The sequence below is a fragment of the Phocoena phocoena genome, chromosome 5 (assembly GCF_963924675.1).
Source record: "Phocoena phocoena chromosome 5, mPhoPho1.1, whole genome shotgun sequence".
NCBI lineage: Eukaryota > Metazoa > Chordata > Mammalia > Artiodactyla > Phocoenidae > Phocoena > Phocoena phocoena.
In genome coordinates this window covers 74713822-74719031 of record NC_089223.1, presented here as the reverse complement: position 1 = coordinate 74719031, position 5210 = coordinate 74713822, and the positions used below count along the sequence as shown (strand labels likewise).

The window sequence follows — 5210 nt, the reverse complement described above, 5'->3', positions numbered from 1 at the left end:
AGAGTCTATAAGGGTGTACAGATGATTCAACTAATGGATATTTGCTATGGTAGCAAGTAGCAGAGGGACCTAATCAGTAGTTAAAGAAGCCTGGAAAAAATGATCTTGAAGCTGATAAGGATAAGGATGACTGGGGAACATCTTTAAGGATGACTGAGGATTAGTGAGGTAAACATCTTAAGATGTTTGACTTGAGGGTGACATGCAGCATGTCATATTATATAAGCTATCTCTTTTTTAAGCCCCAACATCTAGTGGCTTAAGAAACAAATATTTGCTTTTTTAGCATCATCTGCTCATGGTGCCACCTTCTGCTCCCACCCCTGCCCCCCACCCTGGCTGCCATCCTGATTCACTACCTGTGCAGCTCCAGCCACCTGGTTCCCTGTGCTAGCCACCGATATTTGGAGTTCTTACAGTAACACAGACATTGACAAGAAAGAGCAGTCTGAACTTGATCAAGGTTTGGTTGATGTTGAAGAAGTAGAAGAAGAAGAAACTAGTGAAGAATCAAATATCAAAGCAGGTCAGCTGACTGTTCAGATGTTGCAAAATCCTCAGATTCTTGTAGCTCTTCAAGAAAGATTTGATGGTCTGGTAGAAACACCAACAGGATACATTGAAAGCTTGCCTAGGGTAGTTAAAAGACAAGTGAACGCTCTGAAAATCCTTCAAGTTAAATGTGCATATATAGAAGTCAAATTCTATGAGGAAGTTCATGATCTTGAAGGAAAATATACTGTTCTCTATCAGCCTCTATTTGATAAGCGATTTGAGATCACTTATGAACCTACATAAGAAGAATGTGAATGGAAACCAGATGAGGAAAATGAAATTTTGGAAGAACTGAAAGAAAAGGCCAAGATTGAAGATGAGAAAAAAGATAAAGAAAAAGCAGACCCCAAGGGAATTCCTGAATTTTGGTTGACCATTTTTAAGAATGTTGACTTGCTCAGTGATATGTTTCAGGAACATGATAAACATATTCTGAAGCACTTGAAAGAAAAGTGAAGTCCTTAGATGCAGACCGGCCTATGAGTTTTGTCTTAGAGTTTCACTTTGAACCCAGTGAATATTTTACAAGTGAACTGTTGACAAAGACACATAGTATAAGTCAGAACCAGATGATTCTGTTCCTTTTTCTTTTGATGGACCAGAAATTAAGGGTTGTACAAGGTCCACATAGATTGGAAAAAAGGAAAGAATTGTCACTTTGAAAATCATTAAGAAGCAGAAACAAGGGACTTGGGGCAGTTTGTACTGTGACCAAAACAGTTTCTAATACTCTTTAATATTTTTGCACCTCCTGAAGTTCCTGAGAGTGGAGATCTGGTTGCTGCTGCTGAAGCTATCCTTGCTGCAGACCTTGGAAGTCATCACTTTTTACATAAATGTATAATCCCAAGATTAGTGTATACTTTACTGGAGAAGTTACTAAAGAAGATGATGATGATTATGATGAAGAAGTTTAAGAAGAGGATGAGAAAGGGGAAGAAGAAGGAGATGAGGAAAATGATCCAGACTATGACTCAAAGAAGGATCAAAACCCAACAGAGAGAAAGCAGCCGTGAAGCAGGATGTATGTGGCCTTGAGGGTAACTTGCACTGATCTAACTTCAGCTTCCTTGGAAAGGAGGAATTTACATAACTTGAAAAGCCTATTTCAAGTCTTTTGTTGTTGTTTGTTTGCTTGTTTTTGTAGCTTAAAATAAAAATATCAAATTAAAAAAAATGATCTCACAGTTTCTGTGGACAGGAATTTTTTTTTTCTTTTTCTTTACTTTCTTTTTTTTTTTAACTTTTGGCCACACCGTGCAGCATGCAGGATCTTAGTTCCCTGACCAGGGAAGAGTGGAAGTGCAGAGTCTTAACCACTGGACCACCAGGGAAGTCCCTGTGGTCAGGAATTTGGAAGTGACTTAATTGGGTAGTTGTGGCTCAGGGTTTCTCATGAGGTTACCATCAAGATATTGGCTGGGGCTGCAGTCATCTGGGTGCTTAATAAATTTGGCTGGAGGATCTGCTTCCAAAATGGCTCATTCTCATGGTTGTTGGCAGGAGGCCTCAGTTCCCTACTGAAACCGTGCACCTCAGATTGGGACTTGAACCCACATGCCAGGACTTCACCCCGGCCAAAACCCAGACTGGGACTCAAACCCAAGAGGCTGGGACTCGAACATGGCCAAAACCCAAGGTCTTGCAACTGAGATCACACACCTGGTTTCAGGACTTAATGAAGCTCAGGTTCTTGATGTCTCATTGCAGAAAGAATTCAGTGAGACATAAAGTGGTAGGTGAGACGTGGATTTATTTAGAGAGAAACACAGTCCACAGAGTGTGGGCCATCTCAGAATGCAAGAGCAGCACCAGGGTATGGGGTTGTCAGTTTTTATACGGGTGGGTAATTTCACAGGCTAATCAGTGGAAGGAGTATTCTAGCTATTCCAGGAAGAGGCTGGGATTTCCAGGAATTGGGCCATCACCCACTTTTTTTTTTTTTGCGGTAAGCGGGCATCTCACTGTTGTGGCCTCTCCCGTTGCGGAGCACAGGCTCCGGACGCGCAGGCTCAGCAGCCATGGCTCACGGGCCCAGCTGCTCCACGGCCTGTGGGATCTTCCCTGACCAGGGCACAAACCCGTGTCCCCTGCATTGGCAGGCGGACTCTCAACCACTGCGCCACCAGGGAAGCCCCACCACCCACTTTTTGATCCTTATGGTCGGCCTTGGAACTGTCACGGCACCTGCCAGTGTGTCATTTAGCATGCTAATGTATGTAGTACAATGAGCGTATACTGAGGGTCAAGGTCTAGTGGAAGTCGACTTGTCCGCCATATTGGACCCTTTTGGTTCTAATCAGTTTATGTCATGTCCTCTGGCTATGTCGTTCTTTCAAAGGTTGTGTCCTACCCACTTCCTTCCTGTTTCACTACCACGTGAGTCTATCCATAGAGCTGCTTGAGTATCTTTGAAATATGACAACTTCCCTAAGAGAGAGCAAGGAGGTCACAATGCCTAATGACCTAGTCTTAGAAGTCACGCAACATCACTTTATCACATTCTACTCATTAGAAGTGAGTCACTAAGTCTAGCCCATATTGAAAGGGGAGAGAATTACACTTCAACTTTTTGAAAGGAGGAGTGCCAAAGATCTTGTAGACATATTTTAAGACCATCAAACATATTCAAGGAAAAAAAAATTCAGCATGGGGCTTCCCTGGTGGCGCAGTGGTTGAGAGTCCGCCTGCCGATGCAGGGGACACAGGTTCGTGCCCCAGTCCGGGAAGATCCCACATGCTGCAGAGCGGCTGTGCCCGTGAGCCATGGCCGCTGAGCCTGCGCGTCCGGAGCCTGTGCTCCGCAACAACGGGAGAGGCCACAACAGTGAGAGGCCCGCTTACCGCAAAAAAAAAAAAAAAAAATCAGCACGGCTAGAATTAGAGTAAAAGATGAGGGTAATGACTGATGAAGAGAGGACTGGTGAATGATGACAGTGGAAAAATTAGCTGGAACCAGATTCCTTATTTCCCTATTAATCTTAGTGATTTAGTTTTTATTTTTAGGGCAGTGGGAAGCCATTGAAAAGCTTTCTTTTTTATTTATTTTTAAATTTAAATTTGTTTTCATTTTTTAATTTTTTGATCACGCTGTGTGGCTAGCAGGATCTTAGTTCCCCAGCCAGGGATCGAACCCATGCCCCCTGCAGTGGAAGCGTAGAGTCCTAACCACTGGACTGCCAGGGAATTCCCAAAAGTTCTCTTTTTTAAAGCTTTATTGAAATATAATTCATAAACCATACAAATCACCCATTTAAAGTTTTCAACTCAATGACTTTTAGTATATTCACAGAATTGTGCGGTTAGCTCTACAATCAGTTTTAGAACATTTTCATTACCCCAAAAAGAAACCTTTAGTTGTTACTCATCCTCCCTGTCCCTAGGCAACCACTAATCTACTTTTTCTCTCTATACATTTACCTATTCTGGGCCTTTCATGTAAATGGAAATGTGGTACTTTGTGACTGGTTTCTTGAAATTATGTTTTCAAGTTTCATCTATGTTGCAGTATATATCAATAGTTCATTCCTTTTTTGTTTTAACAAACATTTTATTTACTTATCTTTTGGCCTTTGTGTGGACATGTTTTCACTTCTCTTGGGTATATACCTAGGAGTGGAATTTCTGGGTCATGTGATAACTATATGTTTAAATTTTTGAGGAACTTCCAGGCTGTTTTCCATTCATTTGCACCATTTTACATTCCTACTAGCAACATATGAGGGTTCCAGTTTCTTCACATCTTTGCCAATACATGTTGTTGTCCATCTTTTTGATAACAGCCATCCTACAGAGTGTGACAAGGCATTTCATTTTGTTTTTAATTTGCATTTTTGTCTTAAAATGTAGATTTTGGGACTTCCATGGTGGTCCAGTGGTTAAGGCTCCGTGCTTCCACTGCAGGGGGAACGAGTTTGATCCCTGGTTGGGGAGCCTGGGATCCCACATGCTGCATGTTGCGGACAAAAAAATAAAATAAAATAATAGATTTTGTTATTATTCAGGTATGACAAGGTCAACAGATCAGATTGCCATTGAAAAGACAGCTGTTATGCTCAGAGATCCCAAGAAGAGGTGGCACGCCATGCCATGGCAGAGGAAACCACCAAGTTCAGTCAGGAGGGGAGGGGAATGTGGGTAAGAATTTTATTGTGATTTCTGTGGTAAGCAACAAGTGAGGCTGAGTACGGTTTAGGATTGGCTAGGTTGAATAATTTCCATAAACCCTGGGGCAAAGGGACTGCTCCTAGCTGTCTGGTACCTGGCCGGGGGGAGTAAGATAGGGAAATAGTAGCCTGCAGTATAAGAGTTTGATAAAGAATGTGATTGAGGATTTCGGCTGTAGATTGGTTGGTTTGTCTATGAAAGGCATGCCTCCAGGCAAGTCGTTTTACTGTCCATAAAAATTGGCTAACCCCGGCAGGGGAGGGGCAGGAGCTTCAGGTCAGCAAGGTCCCAAAATGTCAGAGCATCAGAAACATACAATTTCCCTGATAGTTAATGTTGTTGAACCCTTTCATATGCTTATTGGCCATCTTTGGAGAAGTGTCTGCTCAGATCCTTTGCCCATTTTAAAATTGGGTTGTCTTTTATTATTGAGTTGCAATAGTTCTTTGTATATTCTAGCTACAAGTCCCTTATCAGATATATGATTT

At 42.1% G+C, this 5210-nt stretch overlaps 1 pseudogene; it reads left to right on the top strand.

Moving 5' to 3' along the window:
- Window positions 1–405: 405 nt before the first annotated feature.
- On the top strand, window positions 406–1571 carry LOC136123196 (nucleosome assembly protein 1-like 1 pseudogene; annotated as a pseudogene).
- Window positions 1572–5210: the final 3639 nt, after the last annotated feature.